The sequence below is a fragment of the Vidua chalybeata genome, chromosome 1 (genome assembly GCF_026979565.1).
Source record: "Vidua chalybeata isolate OUT-0048 chromosome 1, bVidCha1 merged haplotype, whole genome shotgun sequence".
In the NCBI taxonomy this organism is placed as follows: domain Eukaryota; kingdom Metazoa; phylum Chordata; class Aves; order Passeriformes; family Viduidae; genus Vidua; species Vidua chalybeata.
In genome coordinates, this window is record NC_071530.1 from 126,991,476 (window position 1) to 127,014,500 (window position 23,025).

The window sequence follows — 23,025 nt, forward strand, 5'->3', positions numbered from 1 at the left end:
ATCCTGTGATCAGAGCACTCACCTACAACTAAGAGCTGCGGGTGTAAGTACTCTGTCATCCTCAGTCCTAGCAGGCCAGAAGAGATGACTTGCCAGGGGAAGCAGGTATTAGCCTGTCTATATATAGCAGAGTCTTCTCTTACTGCAGTAGTTTAGGAGGAGGGCATGGTTTATACCTGCCGAGCTCCAGAAGCAGCTTTTTTTGCAGACAACCATAAGCAGAAAAAAATGCCTACTTCCACCTCACAATGTGGTACTTTGAGGGAGACTTGGGCCTTGCTCTTTCATTTCTCATTTCATGCTAACAGATTTATGCAAATTTTCCATTAACAATCTGTTTTTTGTGGATCCCTGTCTTAAGATTAATCTATGTGCATGTATAAAGATCTGTGACTACTCTGATTTGTTGGGATGTCACCCTTGAAACTGCAGGACTTAGGACGCTGTGATGCTGTATCACATTATTTTAAAATATTTTGTGACTGCCATGCTCATACCTTTCATTCATATTTGCTCAGCCTGGGATAGACTCCAGCAGCTCAACACTCTACTGTAATTTGGCTGACAAAAATAAATTGCAGAAGCTGTGTTCCAGGGGACACCTCTTGCCCGGAAAGCCACCGCCACTGTTACGTGACAGCTGCATTGCTGTATTCTTTACAATTTCTGAGACAGCAGTCTCCAGCAAGAGCCATCTCACCATTACACACCGCAGGGGAATATCCTGTCATTCTGTGATTCCCAGAGAAGACTTGAGTGTATTTCTCTATGTATACCAACCACGTACAACCCTGCAGCCTTCTGTGCACCTGTGCTTCACTTTCACGGACCGGAGAGGCTGTCCATCAGTCTTTTCACTTAGCAGTTTGAATCAGGCATTGCAATTTGTGATGGGGGATGAGGAAAGGATTTTTTAAAACTTCCATATGTGTGCATTTAATCTCTTATGAACTCAGATTTCACTGCAAGCAAATGTGGCACCTCGCTTGAATTATGCCTGGATGACAAATATGAGTTTGTTCTGTCCATGGTGATTTTTCTGGGGCATGTTTCTGTAGCAACATTAGCATGGTTCTGGTCCTGAGCAATGTGTCTTGCCTCTGAGAAGGGATTTTACCTTTAATCCAGCAATATCATGACAGTCGCTCTGTAGCTTTTATGAGGCTTAGGGAACAATTGGCATAACCACACAAAATGTACTTGTACTTTAGGTTTGTTTCCTTCCAATCTAATATAAAACAACTTCTACTTTCCTAGTCATCTAAATGCCCACCTGGACTCTTTGTCTGCCGCTTTTTGTGCAATCTACCCTGTTTAAACTGGCTTTGATCCTCCCCATGGGAGCTTGTTAGAACCATTAGGGTTCCGTGCTGTAGCAAGGGTTTCTTAATGATGATAAAATGTGTAAACTCTTAGGCAATTACTGAAGTTTCCTCTTAATTTTTCTAGATGAATGAGAACACTGAAACTGGGTGATCCCAGAAGTAAATAGCATTTTTGAATAAAGATTAGAATAATTTAATTAATACAGAAATTTATGGTTACCATTTGTTACACATACAGACGTATATACAGCATTCCATTTATATATATTGCAGTGTCAGGTATATCTCATTGCTCAGGAGAAGAAATAAGAGACTGACATCTATGCATGTGGACTAAATTGTCTTTGACTCTCTGTAGGCACAAGAGAGGCACATACCAACTCTCTTGTTGGTATGTTTTTAACCAAATAATTGTTCCAGTGAACCTTGAACTTGCTTTGAAATACTTTCTGCTGTTTTATTCATAGATAATTTATTTGAGCAGCAAGTGGCGAAAGAGCTGAAATATGCTAAACTATACGAAAGCTTTTAGATAAGCCAAATGCCGTATTTGAGGGGAGTTTTTATATTTAAGACTCTCTTTTAAGTGAAACCACTTTCTAACAATTTTTGTTCTGAAGTTAATTGTCCAGTCAATTTCTTCTGCATATTTTCATGTTCTTTTTCTGTTAAATTCATAAGTGCTCTATGTACTTTCTACTTGTGATCTAATCAGCACTACCAAAGAATTTCTTCCTTGATCTCATTTTTCCTTATTCAAAAATGTGCTAAATTCTTAATGGGCAACTACAATTCAATCTCATCATGCTTCTCAGCTTTTCCCTCTTTCTGCCTTTCTAATTGCCTGAGAGTGGAGGCAAGAACTCATATCTATATTCCAAACTCCTCCTACCCTGAAATAACTGCAGAAGCTTTTATCTCATTCCTTCCAATACAGTATATAAGTTGCCTAAAATGTCACTAAATTATGAGAGAGGGTAAAATCACAGAGTTTTGAAGGAATTCCTCTTTTCATGCTATTTCAGTAACTTATTTTGAAATATATGCATGTATAGCAAGCTATATTCTAATATCATATATATATGTGCACCTATTTCTGGATATTTAGTGCTTAAATTGCACAGATCAGTATAGAATACTGCACAGTTTAGCTTTTGGACCAGTATGATTCCCTTGGGGAATTGTGTGCTTGCATGGAAAGATACTCTTTTTTCATTGATAGCATAATTACTATTATATCCCAAGGTCTTGCACTTGTGTGTAACTGAAAAGTATGTTGAAGATTTGGAATAGCCCGAATGAATACAAAACAAAAACCAAATTGAGTCACCCAAGGCCATCCTATCTTATGCAACTGTACATTTATCAATTCAATCAGATGCTCTGAAGCTAACTAGATGTGCTGCTGGCCAACATATGAAATTAAATTTAATGTATATAAACATACAGTAATGCATAAATAAATTATAATATATTTATCTTATTATTTGAACAGTGTAAGAGTAATTCAAATTAAATGCTGCACTTGTTTCAAGCACTTCAGAAAAAGCTTAAAGGATACATGAAAAAATACATTATGTAATGAATGGAATTGCTTCACTAAAAATAACATTCTTTTCACAAAATTGTGCTTTTATAATATTCATAAGTAAAAATATATATTCAAGATTCAGAGTTTAGATTTATAGTGCCATGCATATATTTTGAAGGTACTTGCTGTAAACTATGGAAGTTTGCAATTATGTATAGCTATTATACATTTAGCTCCACATATACATTTATCTCTATAGTAAGTAGATATTATGTAGAGTTTTCCTTTGATGCTTTCCTATACTTTTACACTTACAAATTGAATGAGTCTGCTTTTCTGTGATGTAGTGGTTAAACACTAAAACTGATCTTAATCAGGAAAATTCCAGGGCCAGTTACTTATCAATATAGAAATCCAAGTATGCTATGTTAATTAAAGTATTCTTAGTCACATGCTCATTCGTTGCTCCAAATAGACCTTAAAAATGTGTAAGGATTTTTCCCTCTGTCCTAGTTTCAGCTGGTATACAGTCAGTTTTCTCCCTTGTAGGTGATACAATACTGGTTTTTTGCTGTTTGTTTTTTTTTTTTTGGTTTTGTGTTTTTTTTGTTTGTTTGTTTGGTTGGTTGGTTGGTTGGTTGGTTTTTTTTTTGTTTTTTTTCTTTTTAATTTAGTTTGAGCATAATATTCCTGACTGTTGCATCACTGACAAACTGATTTGTCATGGGTTGAACTTGATGATCTCAAAGGATTTTTCCAACCCAGTTAACTATGTGATTCTGCCATTCTGTGATGTTTTAGTTTTTGTTAAACAGTGCTTTTTCTGAGTCCAAGAATTTGCCGTTCTCCCAGTGAAGAGGTGCTCAAGAAGTTTTGAGGGACCACAGCCAGGAGATCTGAGCTGACTTGGCCAAAGAGATATTCCATAACAGAGAACATCATGCCTGCTATATAAACTGGAGGGGAGTTGGCTGGGAGATGCTGATCACTGCTTGGGCAGTGGCCAGGCATTGGTCAGTGAGTAGCGTGCAACTGATAATCACTTGTCTTTCTCCTGTTTTACTCACCTTTCTTTCTGTTATCTACCTTTTCCTCACAACAACAACAGCAACAACAAAACATTAGTGGTAGTAGTAGTAGTAGTAGTAGTAGTAGTAGTAGTAATTTTACTCTATTTCAGTTATGAAGCTATTTTTATCTCACAGAGTTTACTTTTTCTGATTCTCCTCCTCTTCCTGTTGGAGGGAGGGAAGTGAGCAAGTGCTTGTGTGGTATGTAGCTGCCGGCTGGGGATAAACCACACCTCCTTCTTCAGTATATATACAGCAATAATTCCTTTTTTTAACTTGTATATATGTTTTTGCTATTATTATTGATCTTTATTAGAAAATTAAGCAAATTGCTCAGTACTGAAGATGGATATTTAGATCAATACTACACACCATGTTGCTGTTAGAATGTCTATGTATACAGGATCATTTAATTATTCATACTATGAGAGATTTGATGAATATAGAACAAAAGCAGTACTTCTGACAGTTTAGGCAGTGACCATATGGTATTTATCAATTTGTTTATTATTGATCTTAATTTTATTGGTTTGATTTAAAGCCCCTCCTCTTTATATGTCAGCTTGAAATGTCTTCACATATGTCTCTTTTTTTTTTTTTTTTAATTTCAATTCCAATATTATGCACATTTTTTGAGTTATTTCATTACATTTCAGTTATCTGATGGCCCTTAAATTCTTTAAGGCATCTCTGATGGGTCTTTTTTGTGTAATTTTAAAAATAATTTTCTATTTAGCTATGAATGTACACCAATTCCATGGTATAAAAATTTTTAGTGAGTAACAGACATAACAAAATATGATAAAATATTGATGAACTCTGATGAGTCATTAGTATATCCTGAGAATATTGCATGAGAATTTTTAATGACATAAAGATATTATTATGGAGATACTCTGTGTGATATATTGTAAACCCCCAAAGCTATTATGGTGTAATAGTCAGTCTGGAGCATTATCAAGCGTCTGTTAAACAGCATCAAGTCACAGGCTTGAATTTGGGTATCTTTTCTAGTACTTGTCAAAAATGTACCACTTTTGATGTAGACCCCTGGTGCATACTAAACACATACAGTGATACATGATAGAGACCCACTCACAGTATTTATTTCAGTCAGTCTAATGGAGGTAAGAGGCTATTAATTCTAAGGCAGAGAGGAGATTCATGCTCTGAAATAAACCAGCCTAAGACAATATTCTGCAGATTAGATGGCCAGAAACTGCCTGTCTTTGTCTCAGGAAATTGTACTTTATTCTGAATTACTTCACTGCTGATTCTACCATTAGACGAGAAAAGAAAGACAGAATGAGAAATGTAAGATGTTTGTCAATTACATCTGTTTAGTGTTTGAATACAACGTTGTTTTACAGAGATAAAAATATTTTACTGTAGATTACACAGTTAATAAATTGGGGGGGTTAGTATGTGTTCAATGAAGGTCATTCAGGAATTTGATTCAAGTGGAAACTAACTCTTAGTAAAAAATATAAAGTTAGTTTTGGGATAAATCTGTTCACTGAACCTTTTGAGTGCCATGAGAAACACTAGAAAAAACTGATATAAAATCATCTTGACAGTCTCCTGTAGATCCAAATTTTGGCCCTCTCTGAAATGTTGTGATTGTTTGTATGAACTCGGGACCCTCCCGCTATGACAATTCAGCCTCTGGATCATTACTGAGTGACACTGTTCTCTGGACACAGGCAGATGACACAACCTAATCCTTGCAGTGAACTGGATAGACCACTGGCTGCATTGTTCTCTCCTCTCTTGCTATTTGTCTTGTCTTACCTTTATAGTGTACAAAAAGTTTGGGGGACTATTTTTCTTCATTAAATGAAGTGCATTTTTTCCATAGCAGAAGAGATTCAGGTGAAAATACCAATGCAGAGATTAATATAAAAAACTGAATAAAAATGAGTGGCTCAATTGATTGTTTTCCAGTCTATGGAATCTGTATACTCTTGCTATGAACAGGTAGCACAAGTTCAGTCTCAGGTACAAACAGTGTGGCTCATGGGTCATTAGTCTGAAATATATCCAGCTGGAAATTCATATATTTTCAGTGTCCTCTAGAATGTGGAAACAAAAGTACAATTAATTTAGATGTTCATGCAGTAGTGATAGCTACAGTAATATCTTTGCAAAGTTATAAAGTACTTAAGGTAAATGCAAAGCTTTCTTCCATTTCACTCAGAAGCTAAAGATGAAACAGATATTCAAGTCATCAAACTCAGTTACAAAAAATTAGTTTAAAAAATCACCCTTAAATGCATAGGCAGTTTGCTCAGGAAGGTGGCACGTGGGTGTGATAGATATATAAATATGCTACCTTGCAAAAGAGCAAGTTAGACATTAAGCACACTAGTAGTCAAAGTGAAATGATTTAGCTGAGCTCTTTAATAGTTGCTCCAACAGTAGATAAAAGTAGCCTCATGTCTGCCTGTTAGTTCAGTTTGGAATATCTGGGCCCATAACGGTGAAAGGATCTCTCAAAGAATTTAAATTTGAATATTATTCTAATCACAGTCTGTTTATAAATTGGCTCGCTGAATTGGGACTTTATATATTCATTTTGAAAACAAAACCAACCAACCAACCAAAGAAACAAAAGTTTATATCTGTTTTTAAAATAAGTGCATCCCTTCAAGCTAAATAAAAATTAAATTCAAAACAGGATTTTAGTTTTAGAGGACTTATTCTCCTTCTGGTTTTACACTGGACTTACTCCTTTGATTTACTCCAATGTGAGATCAGTATGGGTACTGGTTTCTGCACTATGGTCCTGCTTTATCATTTTAATATTCATGACAAGCCAATGTCTAATTTACCTGAGTGAATAATTTCTTTATTGCAAACAAACATTCTGAAAGGACTTAAAAAGATTTTGAACCAGGGTGGTTTTTTTTTGCGGGGGGGCGGGGGGGCACAATTTTGAAAACTAAATTTTGTGGGATCTATTAAAAATGTTCTACCATTTCATTTTCACTACTGATAAATTAAGAAATGTGCACAGATTTTCTCTTTATTGCTTTTGAAATGTAAAGAAAATTATCACATTATGGGGAAAGAATTGCGTACATATAAGGCAAATAGGTTTAATTTGTAAATAAAAGGGATTCAGAGACATGGACTCTTAAATATGCCAAACATATTATTTCAGTACTTGTGTCTTTCTAGGAGGTCTTGGATAGGATAGGATGAAGCTAAAGATAGTCAGCTGGGAAACAACAGCTAGAAATAATTGCAAAGATAAAAGTTCTGATGAAAGTTCGGTGAAGAAACCATTGTATTTTTGAAATGTGATATGATTTGGGTGTTTGCTCCATGGAAGATATCAGTAGCCATTTCAACCTTTCATATGAGCTTAAATAACATGAGAAGTTAGCATTTATACAAAAAATAAGAAAGAGGAAAGAGTTTGAAAGTTTTGATGTGATTTCTCTTTCACCTTCACTTTACGTCTCAAGATATATAATGAAATTAAGAGAGTCGCATGACTTCACCTCCAAGTAGACTTAGATATAAACAAGTAGTTTTTTCCTTATATGTTTGGGACCTCAAGGGAAGCATTGAGAACACTTGTCATAGGCAGTTTCATGTCCAAAAAAGAGAAGAGGGTGCAACCAAAATTATTGGGGAAATGTCAGGCAAGAAGGAGGATCTTAAAAGAGGGTATTCAAGACTAGAAAGCTGTTTAACTTCAGGAAAAAAAAAACAACTGCTTTAGATGGATAGAAAGTGCAGTGTTGTGACAGGCAATTTTTGAGAGGATTTAACAAGTTTTAGAATTATTTTTCTTCTTCCTAACAAGAATGTCATAGCCATACAAACTAGACATCTGGAACAGTTCTTAAGTATACCAGATTGCACTAAGTGGTTATGACACATGTAACCATGTGTGTTTAAAATGCATAAACTACAGTCTGCCTATCTTTCTAGCTGTAATCTATAGCTGGAGTTCTTTCTGTTCAGTAAAAGAAAAAAAATCTTTATATGAAGATAATGTTTTTCTTTCAGGATTATCTTGCACTGTGTGGTTTAGTTGCTTCAGAGTACCTGCCTTCCCTCTGTAATTTCTTCTGGAGTCAGCTGGGACATTTTCCCAGGACTCACTTGCTTTGTCGCATATAGTGCATTGTCTATTTGACTTCAAGTTTCTCACTCGTATTGAAGAAATGTAGCTTGAATCAATTGTATACCCACTGTGATGTATGCCTGGACCATGCTGGAAAGCTGTGGGAGTATGGAATTAAAAAGATATTTTTACTGATTTTTTTTCTTTTCATTCAAGTAGGGGCAATTTGTCTTAACACTTCTTACTGCTCTATAGGAACATTCAGTATACATCATGATATACTTAATCCATTTATACCACAAGAAGTCTTGTGGCCCTGCTTAGTGTGTTCCCTTTATTTAGAAGTATTCAGCTAAGAAGTTGGTTTTCTTTTTTCAGCAGTTTGCAGCTTATAGAAGGCATTATCATGTGATAAAGATGTATATAGATGTTTGAACTTTTGATAAAGGAAATGGACAGTCTTTCTTTTCCCCCTTTTTACAGAGTTTCTGAAGCTAATCAAACTGAACCAAAGCTACAAGAAAAGAATTTGTTGAGAGGAAAATTGTGAGACAGGAAGATGATTTAAATAGGAGGTGTGCACAATAATTAAATGCATGGATGCCTGGTTACAGACTACTTGATCACAAGATGTGTGTTTTCAGGAGGAAAAAACCTATTCCCTTTATTTCTCATACTCCTCCAAATGTCACCAAAAAGCCATATGTACAGTTGTTTCATGAGTTATGTCACATGAGTGTGACCAAAACCTAATAAAACTTTGTGGAACCTAATGTTTCATCATCAGTAAAATATACAGTCAGGTGTTATGAACCTTGTTTATAAGATAACAGGTAGAGCCTTTTTCTTACAATCAGAAGTTCTGAAGTATAAATCAAATAGATGTAATTATTTTTTTTCTGCACTATGAGATGTAAACATTCTTAAGCAAGATTTGGATATAAATAATTAAAGAGTAAACATTGATTTTAAGAATTTTTTGGGCAACATAGTAGGCAGTATATTGTGCACAGTTTGGGGTTGTTTATAGTTGTTTACTTCAAGAAATAGTCCCAGCTGATACATCTAAACAACAGTAATAAAACAGTGATATAAATGAAGAGAAAATGATACAATCATTTTGTCCAAACAAAACAATTTGAAGAGTTCAAAACTGGCATTCAGAATCTTTAGCTAACAGTGAGAGCTATAATAATAGCTCTCGTAAGCTTTGAGTACCCTATGCTCCATTTGTCAGTTCCTGTGCTAGAGCAATAAAAAGTCAAGAAAGTATTGACATAGACATCTAACAACTCATCCATTTTAGCATTTTGCACTGATAGCAAATGTGGCAAGCTGGTAAGACAAATTAAAAAAAAAAGGGGAAAATTCAAAACTCAAAGTTCAAAAATATTAATTGGTACCCTACAAAGGGATGTAACCATAATTTCTCTTCTTTGCAATGTCACGTTCATCATGTGGCCAAATTTTGGGACATACTTTTAGGAAAGTATGTCTTAGTCTTCAATTCTAGGACTAAACTTAGGATATGTTGCTAACCCTCTTTGTCACTTTTTGTGTAATGCTAGCAGTGCTGTTCACTGGTTACTTGAAAGTCACTGAATTTGGCCAATTAAACCACAAACATCTTTTTGTACTGAAAGTCTATAAAGTATTGAAAGTCTATTTGTATTGGAAGTCTATAATGATTTGCAACTACAAATGTACAACTGAAACTTCTTCAATCTATATGAAACTACATTGTAATCAGGTCCATGTAAATAGTAATATGATGAGAATGAATATCTAATCAGAGCATACAGTCATAAAATACAGCTGAACTAATCCAGTCTGTATTGGTTTCATTAATTCTGCAGCATTCTGGAAATGCACACTTCCATCTCGGGACTTTCTAAGTAAATATGGCTGCTTAGCAGATATAAGCCAGTGTCATTAGTGTAGAGGTTGATTTATATGGTAAAATTAGGATGCAAGCTTTGTGATTTATATATGACTATCTGTCAGATCTTTACCTATCTGTTAGATGTGCCTGTTTTATTGACAAAGCTGTCAAAGTTGGGAAGCACAAAATGCAGAGGACACAAAGAGATGGATTGGCAGTGTGTTTCATTATGTAATTTGGAAAAACTTTGAAGCCATTATTTTAAATGAAATAATCAATTGTAATAATCAATTAAAGAATCTGTAAAAATGCAATAGTTCTTGCCTTGAAAACTCCTTTCAGGTCTGTAGACATTCTACAGCCTGCAGGTTCTGAGTCTGGTTTTTAAAGTAAATAGATAAAAATTTAATTTGAGGTTGTGTTGGATCAACAATGTATTAGTAACTAGTTTACATGTAGTATATGGTAAAAGCACATGTGAAAGTGTATGTTACTCTGCACAATTCAGAAAAGATGCTCTCCTATTTGTCCATATACATTTCTTTTACTTGGTTTTAAAAACATTTTGCAACCTCCCTTTTCCCACTAGCAAGTTTATGCACTGTTGCATATTAGAAATCTTATTAATATTCTATTATCTTATTATTAGCTTTTCAGTTGCCAAGACATCTCCAATTGCTTTCTGGTAGCTCAAAGCACCTAATTAATCTGCTCTGTAAACCAACCAGAGAGCAGAAAGTCAATAATATCTCTCTAAGTTTCTCTTTTCCTCCTAGTACCACAAACTCAATCATAAAATCTCGCCAATGTCAATCAGAGAATCTTATCTAAAATAGCTCTTGTTATTAAGCCTTGTCACAGGATCAACAGCTGGGTTTCACATCAACATTTATGTTTTACATCTTGCTATTTATGTAGCAGCAGGATACCTTATGCTGTGACAGTAGAAGTGCTTTCATTGGTGCCATGTCTGAAGATGCAGCGTTTGCAAAGCTGTATACCCACATGTATTGATCCCACAGAAGATAAAGCACAAGACAAACATAAATTTTTCAAAAGAAGTCAAAAGGGAAATCAAGATGGGGCACAAGAACTATACAACTAGATTCACACAAATGTTCTTGATACTTGTTTTACTTTGATAACACTAGAAGTCTTATCCAACATTAAAAACTAAATTATTACTAAATCAGGAATGCTACCCTTGTTATATAAAACAAAAGAAATGTCACAATGTATGTCAAACCTCTGTGTTTTAAGGGCAAGATTCTGCTGCCGTATTTAAAAATGCTCCAAAATCTTCCATTGACTTTCTTCTGGAAATATATAATGCTAGACTGCTAGACGTGTCTTCATGCAAAATCTAGTAGATAAAACTCTTCTGGCCCTTAAAAATCTATACACCAGGGAAGACTTTCAGGCAAAAGCATTCCAAATTCTTTGCTAGTCAAGTAGCGACTCAAAACTTGTAAAAGAAGATATCTCCAAATAAAGTAAATGGGAGGATTGTTGTGGTTTGGTTTATTTGTGCAGCATATGATCTTCCATTTTGTTATTCCTTTGAGGATTTTTCATTTTATTTTATGCACCTTCATGGATATAATGGATTGAGGTTTTCTTTTACCAATTATCTAACCAGTTCTACTTGCCTTCCTGTTGCCTTTTATAGCTTCTTTAATAAGTGCTGACTTTGAGAAATTGCTATGAATAAACTCTTGCTTTTATTAACATTCTTAATGTGACAATAGAAAATTTCACTTGCAATTTATTTCATATTTCTGTCATGTAATAAATATATTGAAAGAAAGAAGTTAAATGTTAGCAAGTTGTTCTACATCTGTGGGAATAAACCAGAAAATTGACATCACTTTTTTTTTCTTGTCAGTCATGGAAATGTACTATAGTATATAATTTCCAGATGTATCAGGAAATCTCCTATTAATCTAGGCTTCCAGGAAAGTACTCTGCTTTATGGTGATGATATTGATATCTTTTTGGTGTATTTTGCTTCCTTTTGCTGAAGCTTATGGAATTGAAAATCTTCTTTCCATTTCTTAGATCCAACAGTCCAGGCACAGATATTTTAATGTTTTGTTTAATTTGGAAAAAGGATTCAAGTCTACATAAGATTACATAGTTTAAAAACACAAACTTAATTTTCAGGTAGCATTATCATATTGTTATTTATTAGTATAAGCTAGCATCAGCAAACTGTGCTACTCAGAAGTGGAAATATTTTTGTAACTCTGGAAAAATTCCTACTGTTTTGTTCTCATCTCCTAAGGAAACTCATGTTTCCCTGGAGCATGCAAGCAATTATTTCATGTATATACATATATGTATATTATATCTATATATTTATACATACAAATGCATGTACATATTTATTAATATATGTGAAATTTATGTATATGTATTATAAATATAATACACAGGTATAAAGATACATATATTTATGAGTAGGTATGGGTTTTGTTTTATTATTGGCATAGAAGCTTGTTTGTTATGAATCTTTTTTGTTTTTATTCTGTTTTTCAAGATGAAAATTTTTATCTCCAAGAGAAGAAATTTGTTATAGGATCAGCTGGGTTGGAAAAGACCTTTGAGAGCATCGAGTCCAGCTGATTACCTAACTCCAGCCTGCCAACGAAACCAATTGCCACATCCAGTCTTTTCTGAAACCCCTCCAGGGATGGTGACTGCACCGCCTCCCTGGGTAGCCCATTCCAATGCCTGTATTTGAAAGATCTAGCTACTGAATTCAGAACAGGGAAAAGACAAGAGGGAAAGGATGCAGGGAGATTTGGAGGGAGTTAGTTTTTCTTTAATTCAGAGAACCGAAATCTGCTACCTACCAAAAGATAGGTGGTTAGTCCTTCTTGGTTTCGACTGAATTCTGGGCAAGGAGGGCACACATTTCAGAGAGCCTTTAATGATCTTAGTTGTTATAGGCCTGTTTTAGAAATTAATAATATCAAATGGATTGTCCTTAATAGTATAGAGTTTTAAGAACAATGCCAACATTTTCAGCTTCACCTGGAAGTGATTTTATTAGTTCAAGTCTTAAAGCCCAGACATGGAATATGTTTCTACTTATCATGACAAACAAGTCTTTCCTTCTGTGTTATATTCCCATTATGAACTGTTCGAAGCTGTGGATTAAATAGTCTGAGAGGTAGACTTGCACTGCAATACCATATAATTTTATTTTTTCTGGGGAAGAAAACAGGTTTTGAGGGACAAAGCTCTTAAGCTTCACTTCACTGATAAAAAAAAATTAAAAATATATTGAGATAAAAATATTAAGGCTATTTGACTACAAATAGTGTTTCAAGGCCTCAGACATTGAAATTTAAATGGAACAATGATTTATTTACCAACTAGTTTGTGCTATTTTTACATTCTCCTCATGTGCAATAGGATTTGAGTAATATAACTGATTTGAATACATGACAAAAGAAGCATTCAAAGCTGATTTAGCATTTGCTGCATTAGCATAATTATATTTTTTCAATCCAATTAAAAATGCTAACATCTTCAAAACAATGCATCCACATTACTACCAATTTTCCTTTTAAGTCCAATTAGTCACAACAGTGTTTTTCACTGCAATCCTTATTCAAACAGTTTGTGAAAATGCATTAATTTCATTGGATAACTTAGAATTTCAGTATCTTGCCTTCAGTGGAGAAACCTTTATTTTAACATAAAACATTTATTATTCTGAGGCGATGTTCCCACTATGCCCTAGAGAAATTTTCAGTCTTGAACGATGAGATATGTAAAATATGGCAGTTTTCTTGGCTTTGCTTTAAAAAGATTGAAGTTGTGAATAACATCTAGGAACAAGTAAGAAATTGTTCTTCACTCAGTATTTCATATTGAGTTAATTGCTGTTAATTTTTTTGTTTGCAAGGCATGACATATTTTCCCACATGTTTCTTTACAATTACATTTCATCAATTTGCCAATGTGTCTCTGAGATCTTTTAGTAATATCTGAATATTGTTCATATTTGGACTGGTTGGAAATAGGTTTCTCATTTTGAGACAGTTTAATCTCTAGAGGTAGATCAGTACCAGATCCCAAGAGACCTTTGTATAACTGAGGCATAAATATAAGCATTGCACTCTTTCTTTAATTCAAGCATGTACACAATACATACACAATCCACACTCATAGTATATACCATTTTAATTTTAACTGAAAATGCTATGCATTTGTAGTTCAAATGTGATGTATTTACAAGTCAACTGTGGTATCATATTTAGAGATCAATTGTGGTGTTATGATAAGAGAGACAGTTTTCTTGAGAGATGTTAAAGAAACTGCGACAAAAAACATCATATTTTGAGTGGAAAGAGGTATTCGTAGTAGTAAGCTAATTTATGAGAGGACAGTAAAAGTATTTTATGTATCATTAACATAAGAACTCATCACAAACTCTTTCTGGAAGGGTTTAACCATAGACACCTTGTCAGGAGGACACTGAAGGATTGGCTTTTAGCAGATGGTCATTAACAATATTGTTTCAGTGAATTGCTTTATATTTTTTCATGAAGAACACCAAAGACTACAACGTAGTCCATAGTTATTACAGTTTCAATTTTTTAGAAGAAATTTTATATGTTGCAGAACAGCTGCACAAAACTCCTTATCTGATTTGAAGTGCCGTGTAAATTTTAAGATTTGGGATATCTTTCTGAGGTGTGACTTTTCTCAAAAAAGATGGCAGAGGAACATGTCCTTGGCTGCGGGAAAGACAGAGCTCTCTGGTTAATAGTAGTCACCATGGAACTTGTTCTTGGCTTGGGATTTGTTCCACCTTTCCTCAAAGTGAAAAGATAAATAAGCCTGTTTATACTGATTAGCAATTAAAAAAGCTGTGGAGAAAAACTATCAAGCACCCCTGATTTCTTATAACAGGAAACTTCCTCACTGCCCGGTTTCAGAAAGGCAAAAAAATTCCACCTTGCTGCGTTATGAAATTACTGAAACACATTTTTTTACCATTTCTAATTTCCTCCAGAATTGCAAGATTTTTTTCCTTGAGTCTCAAGAAGATCTGGGTTTGTAGATGTTACAATTTCAGTCAGTCCATCCTATCTATCCTTCAAACAGGCTGCAGTTTTTGTGATTCTGCACAGTTGTGTCCAATATCCTTTTGCTTCCAATTTGTGCAAAATCACATAACTAACAGCAAAATTTATAACCTGCAAGATTTTAATACTAAAGAGATGCCTTTTTCCAAAACATGCAATAGTAATTGTTTTAAAAATGCATGCATATCAAAAAGATAGTGTGAATTCTGTTGAAAAATCCTTCCCAAATAATGACCTTTAAATAATCTACCAGACCACAGTCGATCTCCTCTGTTGACAAGGCCTCGAGGGCTTTTCTTGATAGGATTCCACTTCAAAGCAGGCAGCCTGAGTTGCACACAAAGAGAGCTTGCACTCTTTTAGCTTACAGTGCAATCTGGCTTTAAATTGCTCAGCTCTGTATTGAACTTTAACTAAATTTCTGCTCTAGTTACTTCAAGTGTGTCAAACATCAGATCAGAGGTCTGAAGAGCACTAAAAAATGTGCCGTACAAACAAAATTGTAGGCAGCTCTTACAGGACAGCAGTTAATTAGGTACTGTGCCAATCAAACAGGTGTCAATATTGAATCAATTGTCAAAATAAATTGGCCAAAACAAGTAGTGTAAAAATTTGCTTTCTGTGAAAAAAGAAAAGGTAGGAATTGGGGAGAAAAGGGGAATACTTATATCATGTAGCAGTTTTGCATATCAAAAAGGATCTAGATCATGTTATTTCTATGCTTAATTCCAGTTATATTTTAAATATAAATTAACATAGTTTCTGAAAATTATTTGAGTTTATTTATGCACATGTTGAATTTAGAAGATCCTGCTCAGAAGTGCTGAAACTTGCTTGTAAGAACTGTACTTTTCCCCTTTTGTGAGAATATAAAGGAATTCTGCCTCTGAACCAACCCCTTCCACAAGCCATGAGCTCCTTACCAAAACTCTGCTTAAAAACCAGCAGTTTTCCAGAAAGTAGTGAGGTTGCTTATTGCTTAGTTGCACACTGTGCTCATGAAAGTGACTCCTTTGCTGAGTTGGAGCCATGTAGCCATTCTGTGTAAAAGTACAAAATGTTGAAGCTTGAAGAATGAGCCGTTCATTCTGTTGCCATCCAGCTAACCAATTAAATTCATGGTATGGCTGAGGCTGAGTTTTAGTAAATCGTGTTTAAAATAGATTAGGTCAAAAATAATTTAATTATTTAATGCCAATAATAGAGATCTTGTTAAAATCCTACAAATACAGAAGATGTAATGTTGAATCAAAATTTCTCTTTAGTGGAGCATATTGAGATAAATATTGGAGAATATGCTCTTTGGAGAAACATTCTAGCTGCCACCCTGACATTTAAAATGCATGGACAATCTTCATACATCTGGGGACAAATTTAGAGGAAAGTTTATGCAGTGTGAATTGCCAAATTGATCCAATGATATGTTCTCATTCCCATAAATCAATAACCAAGTGGCAATAATGTAATAAGTAATGTATCAAAACTAATAAATAGATATAATATTATATTTCAGCTTATCTTTTTTAAGTGTCTGCTTGTCTCTTAAAAGATTAAAGTAGTTTGGATGATTTTTCTGGAACTTACATAAACTGTGTAGGTGTTATTCAACATAATACCTGTTATCTTTGTGTTTTACTTGGTTGCATATTTGACAAATTGCTACAAAACACAGAAAGTCTCCTGACTCCAATGAAATGGGATCAGAGTTACAAAAACCCTGGATAATTAAGGTATACTATTCATCCTTCTGCACTGTACTATTCATCGATGTGACCACCAATCTTGCACAATTAAAGGAAATGAGAAATAAAAGAAATAAATACACATGTTTGCAGAACATCTTTTGCTAATAAAAACTAAATTCTGATTGGTACATCCAGATAGACTTACTACATTAATTATAGAGTTTTAAAAAATGTTGCACTTATTTTCTTTAAAAAATTTATTTAACTGACTAGCTATTTGCTCTATGATAGTCACTACTTGTATTTGTGAAGAAAAAATGACATGGAAGTTTTCAGCCTCAACTGCTGAGTTTTGGCATTGAATGTTCAATAAGAAGCCCTGTTAAACTTACCATGTGGGAGAAATTATTGTATCTTTGTGATATTAATAAACTATTCTAGATTTTTTTCAAGCTGTCCTATAAAGATTAAAGTCAGAACTTATAAAGTCATTTGCTCTGTCACTCACATTACCACCAGCTCTCAAGCTTTCTCTTATTCAAATGAAGGAATCTTTTGTGCATCTATTCGGCTTTGGGAAACATTGCAAATGATAAAAATTTATCTTATGAAAAATGCTGTAATTCAGAACTTTGACACATAAGTTTTAAACATTTTTGGCCCTCCCTATTATGATTTACAGGAAAGGACCTGGAGTTTTTCAAACCAGACATACTAAATTTATTAAAAATAGTCACTTTCTTCTGTATCCCTATCCCAGTCATCTTTGTAGTAGTACTACAAGATGTCATCTAAACTAATTGAGGAAAAGATGAGAAGGTCAATATCTTTTCTCACATAAGAGTTATCACAAAACTTTATGCCAAGAATGTGATGAGAAAATCTTTTATACAGGAACACAAATTAAAAGAAGTTAACATTGTCCCTCATTTTCTGCCAAGAAAACAGAACTCTCTACCAAATCTTCCGAGTCAGCACAGTGAGGAAACCCCATCCACCTCCCCATTTTTCACTGTTTTAAGCTTACATTTCATACTAATGATTGCTGCACAGCCTTGGGAAGTTGTGCTTTGTTTTTCCAGTATGAAGAGACAGCAGATGCTGTGGTCAGCATCACTCATAAGCAACCCCTCATCACCTCCCTCTGGCCCCTATATTCAAAAATAATATTTTCAAATGTCAGCATGTCAGATATAGACATTTTAAAGTTATGTGATGAATGGGGTTTTTTTTCCAACTTCATAGATAGTTTTATGCTGAGAAAGAGGCAAAAGTGGTAGGAAATAGGGGGCCTATAGTGCTAACACCTTTTCTAATTGAATACTTATATGCATAGCAGGTTTTTTGGGACACACTACATTTTCTTGCCTTCCACTTAGATAGGGATCTTTCTGTCAGATGATGGAGGAAAAAAAATGTATTTACTTAGTAGTAATGTTAAATCCACCCACAAGCCAGATTTTCTGAAGACTATTTTATTATATGCTTTCCAAAACCAAAATAATTGGCTTATTTTTGTTTTAAACCAAATACATATCACAAGACTGTACTTGGAGCACTGCATCTAGTTCTGGCATCCCCAGAACAAAGAAAAATCTTCAACCTGTTGGAGCAGGTATAGAGGAGGTCTTTGAAAATAGTTGATGCTGAAGACCTCCTATGAAAATGACTGAGAGTGGATGGTTTAGCCTGGAGAAGGAAATACTCCACAGCAACCGTATTATGATTTTTGCGTGTTTAAACAGGGCTTGAAAGAGAGATGGAGATAGATTTTTAACAAAGGTCTGTGGAGACAGGGCAAGGAGCAATGGATTTAAACTGAAAGACGGTAGATTTAGACCAGACATAAGGAAGAAATTCTTCAGGAAAAGTCTGGTGAGACACTGGACCAGGTTGCCAAGAGAGGTTGTAGATGCTCCTTTGTTGGAAGAGTGCAAGACCAAATTGGTCATTACTTGAATGAACCTGATTAATGACAGTTGTCCCTGCCCTTGGCAGGATGGCTGGACTAAACGATCTTTAAAGGTCTCTTCCAACACAACCCATTCAGTGGTTCTGTGGTACTGTGTTTAATGTCTGTCAATAACTGAGTAGATCCATCATTTACAATATCTTACCATGATATATTCTGTTTGGAAAGGTGTTAAAATTGAGAAGGATGATACACTAGTAATTACAAGGAATATTACACAACACAGAATAAATTCAGAGATGCATAAGGTACTTTCATGGAGGTTGGTTAACTTTACCCAGATCATGGTACATTTCTAGTCGCGCTAAAATTATTTAAAGGTCCTAATTTGCCATAGCCCAAATCAACTGAAAATTATACACTGGTAGGAGAACTTTCACAGTTCCTAATTATTATAATTTTATTTGCATTCATCATTCAACTGCAGTCTGAAACAACACTTTCTTACCAATGAGCAAGTGTCTATAACAGTTGGCAGAGAAAAAAATAAAAACCAAGTCAACATAGACATTCAAAGGAGAGATGAAGAGAACATACAACCATTATGAATATAGCATTTGAAAGTCACCATTTTGTCCAATCTCAGACTTTTCTGACAGAACATTAAGAGTCAATATCATGTTTCCAGCATTGGACCACCTGAAGACAAGCAAAGGAAGCATTTATTAGGATTACAAGGTATGTTTGTAGTACCTCATTATAGGAAGGAATCATAGTAGTACTTTAATAGACAAAGATTTAAAAATGAGTTTAAATAATTTCAAAAGAAGGAACAAAATTGTAATTTATAAAAATGGACAACTTTAAAAAGGCATTTGTTTCTACCTGCTTCATTCCTGCTTGAAAATAGAAAGCATGAATATGTTATTGTAAACATAACTGTTTGAAGTTCTGTAAATATTTTGGAAACTTACTATACTGTTCACACAGAGGAAACCATTTTATAACAGAAACTCTGACAGGCTTTTGTGGTTCTTGTAAACATCAGTCCTGCTTGAACGAGCTTCATTTGCTTTCAGTAAGTGCTCATTCATGTAAAGCACTGTAGGGAAGTCCCAGAAGTTTTCTAGAAATTCACAACTGAATTTTTTTAACTCAATATACATGACAGTACTTGAGAAGCAAGATATTAAAAGAGAAACATTGGTTTCTATTTAAATTCTCCAAATATCCGAGCCCAACTTCCTACAAGTTTCATGAAATGGTTTTGTTACGGCTGGCCAACAAACAGCTGAATGTGAAGATAAAGTCCAGTTATCCAACTGTGCTGTTTATCTGGGTTTTATAAAGGCTTAATCCAAAGCTCTTCCAATGTAAATCCTTTGGTGAATTCATTGACAAGGACCGACCTCATATGTTGCTTACTGCACCATGTTTTAGTCTTACGCATTTGTTTGTTAACATTGCAATTTTTTTGAGAAGAAAATATTTCAAAGTCCACCGCGTTTGAGTTTCTGCTGGTGAATTCAGATCAGAATGTCATTAACAGAAATTTATGTTTAAAAAGATAATTATTTCTCTATTTGCTGATTTTAGAAGCCGGTTTAAGCATTAAAATGTATGTCCATTAGTCCCTGCCAATCTCTATTTTATCTATCCGCTTGTTATGATGAGATTTAAGTATGGATCTTAAATAGTCAGCTTGAATTAAGAAACTATTTTTCTTCCCCCAAATATTACGATTTTCTGGGTAAATTCAAGAATGTTAACTCTAAATATTTGTGTAAACCTGAAGTCTTTGATCCAGTTTTTCTCATGGAAGCCACACACTTCAAATATGCCAGTCCAAATTTTCTGAATACCCATGGGAAACAAGAAGTACTGCCTTCTACTCCACCAGTCTTCCTTTCCTCTCATTTCTCTCACAAAACAATAAATATTTACAGTGAAGAAGAAGGATTGGAAATTCAGAACCATGTGCTGCACATATTTCTTTCTGTGGAAGACCCAGCAAAACTCACAGTGCTTTCTGTGCTCTCAGTAGCTATCTCACACACTTCCTTGAGAGTGCAGGGCAATCAATACACTCTAAAATGCAAACTGTGAATCTTCCTTCATTAGGTGTAACTGTCTACCTGTGACTGCTATTTTGAAATCCATTGCCTTTTAAATCCACCTGTTGTGCCTTTGAGATTTAAAAATGCACTTTGAAATGTGAGTCTTCACACAATACAGTCCAATACAGCAGCCTTTGGAAATAAAAGTGGAATAAAAAGATATTTTCTCATTACTAGAGAAAAAAAATCAAATACTCCTTTTCAAGAATAACACCAAAATATATTATTACGTCTAGCAAGTTTTCTAAGTCAGATTTTGAATTCTTGTTTAAGAACGAAAATATGGTTAAGTGGGTACTCTAGTCTCCATCTAAATAACTTGTTATATTTCGGATATTCACTATTTCTTTTTTTTTTTTTGATTGATTCTCCACAGACTTCTATTTAAGAACCTGGAAACATAATCAAAAGTCAGTAACCGTGAGCAGAGTGGGAAATTATAAGAAAAGGAAAATATGAATATTTTAGTCAGGTGACTAACCTGGTAGCTGGTATTATTTGAAGAGACAATCTTTTGATATTATGAGGAAAAGAAGAAAACACTGATGAAATAAAGACAATTTGGAGAGAAAAAAAAGTGTTGCTGCATAAGATTAAAACAGGGGTGAAGGAACAGTGCTCCACAGGAAAATTTTTCTTTGCATTTTTTAAAAACCAAAATATAGTTTTGCTAATATCCTCATCTATTTGACATATGATTTAAATTATTTTCATTATTGACCTTACTAAATTCCAATATACCTTTTTTAATGGAAATAAACTCTCAAAAACTTTTAATAAATTTAATTAAATTTTCATTTGAAAGTCACCTTTAACATAATTTTTCAAGTATTTATAACATACATCAATCTACTTATAAAAGAAAAGTACTATCTACACCTTTGCACTTATGGTGCATACATAGACATAATAAATCCCACATATTTTGAGAAATTGAAAAAGTTCCCATTTTAAAGTAGAACATTATACTATTTCCTAATATAAAACTTCTGGAGCATTCATACTGACTCTATTGAATCTCTCATAAAACAATCTACTTTTCACTGGGTTTCAACTATTGAGCACTCAACACTTTGGTAATCGCTTCCAAATGAATTCCCCACAATGCATACACTTTCTCAGAGAAAGTCTCCTTTTGGGTTTAGATAACTTTGTCCATTGAAATGAATAAGTTAAGATAACATATTTAAGAATCACTGATAAATATTTGCTTGGATAAACATAAAATATTTTCCTTCCATTCTTCTGTTTGGTCCTGATGTGTAATTAGCTAGGATACTTTACACACACACAGGCATCATAAACAAGCATGACTTAAGCATTAAAAATTGTCTAAAATAGACACATGTTTCTTCTTTATTGTCTTAAAGTGTACCTTCCTTCATGCTACCTGCCTGCTTCTATCAGCTTTAAGATTTTTTTTTAGAAATGGGGAGCCCTGAAGGATTGATGACCTAAAGTATAAAATTGACCTGTTTTTTGAAATAGACGTGTTTAATAAATTTCTTTTAGTGAAAAACCCAGTGATGTGGAGAATGTACCTTACCACATCCATGTATCCAACACAGGCAAAGTGAAATCACTCCTATAATTTTAAAATTGTTTATGCGTATAGAGAAGCCCAGTTAACAGCTTCTGCTGGAAAACCTTCATGAAAAAAGGCAATTTTGTGACCAGTAGCCTTATGTCATATGCACTATATAAATGGGGAAATAGGCTCTTTCTCAGTGGAGTTGGAAAATGACAGATAATGTTTTCATCAGCTGCTAAATTTTTGTCTTCACACAGCAATGTGAATGAAGCAGTAGGTGTGACCAGTTATGGGACTGGTTTCAAAAGTGCACCTGTGCAAGTTAATGTGGAAGTATTCTGGAGACAGTCAGAATTCATTGTCTCAATATGGCTCTATTATTTACTTTTCCATGGGATAGTTTTAATTCAGGATCTCAGAGAGCCTTCATCATTAACTTTTCTTCCACAGCATTTTTTTTGTCAGGTGGCTGGGGAGGAAGGAAGGAGGGAGGGAGAGGGAAAGCTCGAATTTCTTAAGTAATAGTCTGTTTCTCCCTTTAACTTCCTCCAAATAATACTATTCAGTTGATTTTCTAGTGTGTGTGATAAAAACACTTTATAAATTACTGTTCAGCCAACCTTCGGTTGGCTGGACAACAAAACTGTCACTTGCCTTTCTGCAAAAAATTCAATTATACTCATAAAGGTCAAATCTAATCTTGTTCAGTCAATCATGTCAAACCTGACTTAAGTTATAGTATTTGCAAACAACACATAAAAATTGAGAGTGCAGCCTAGACATGCCTACTAT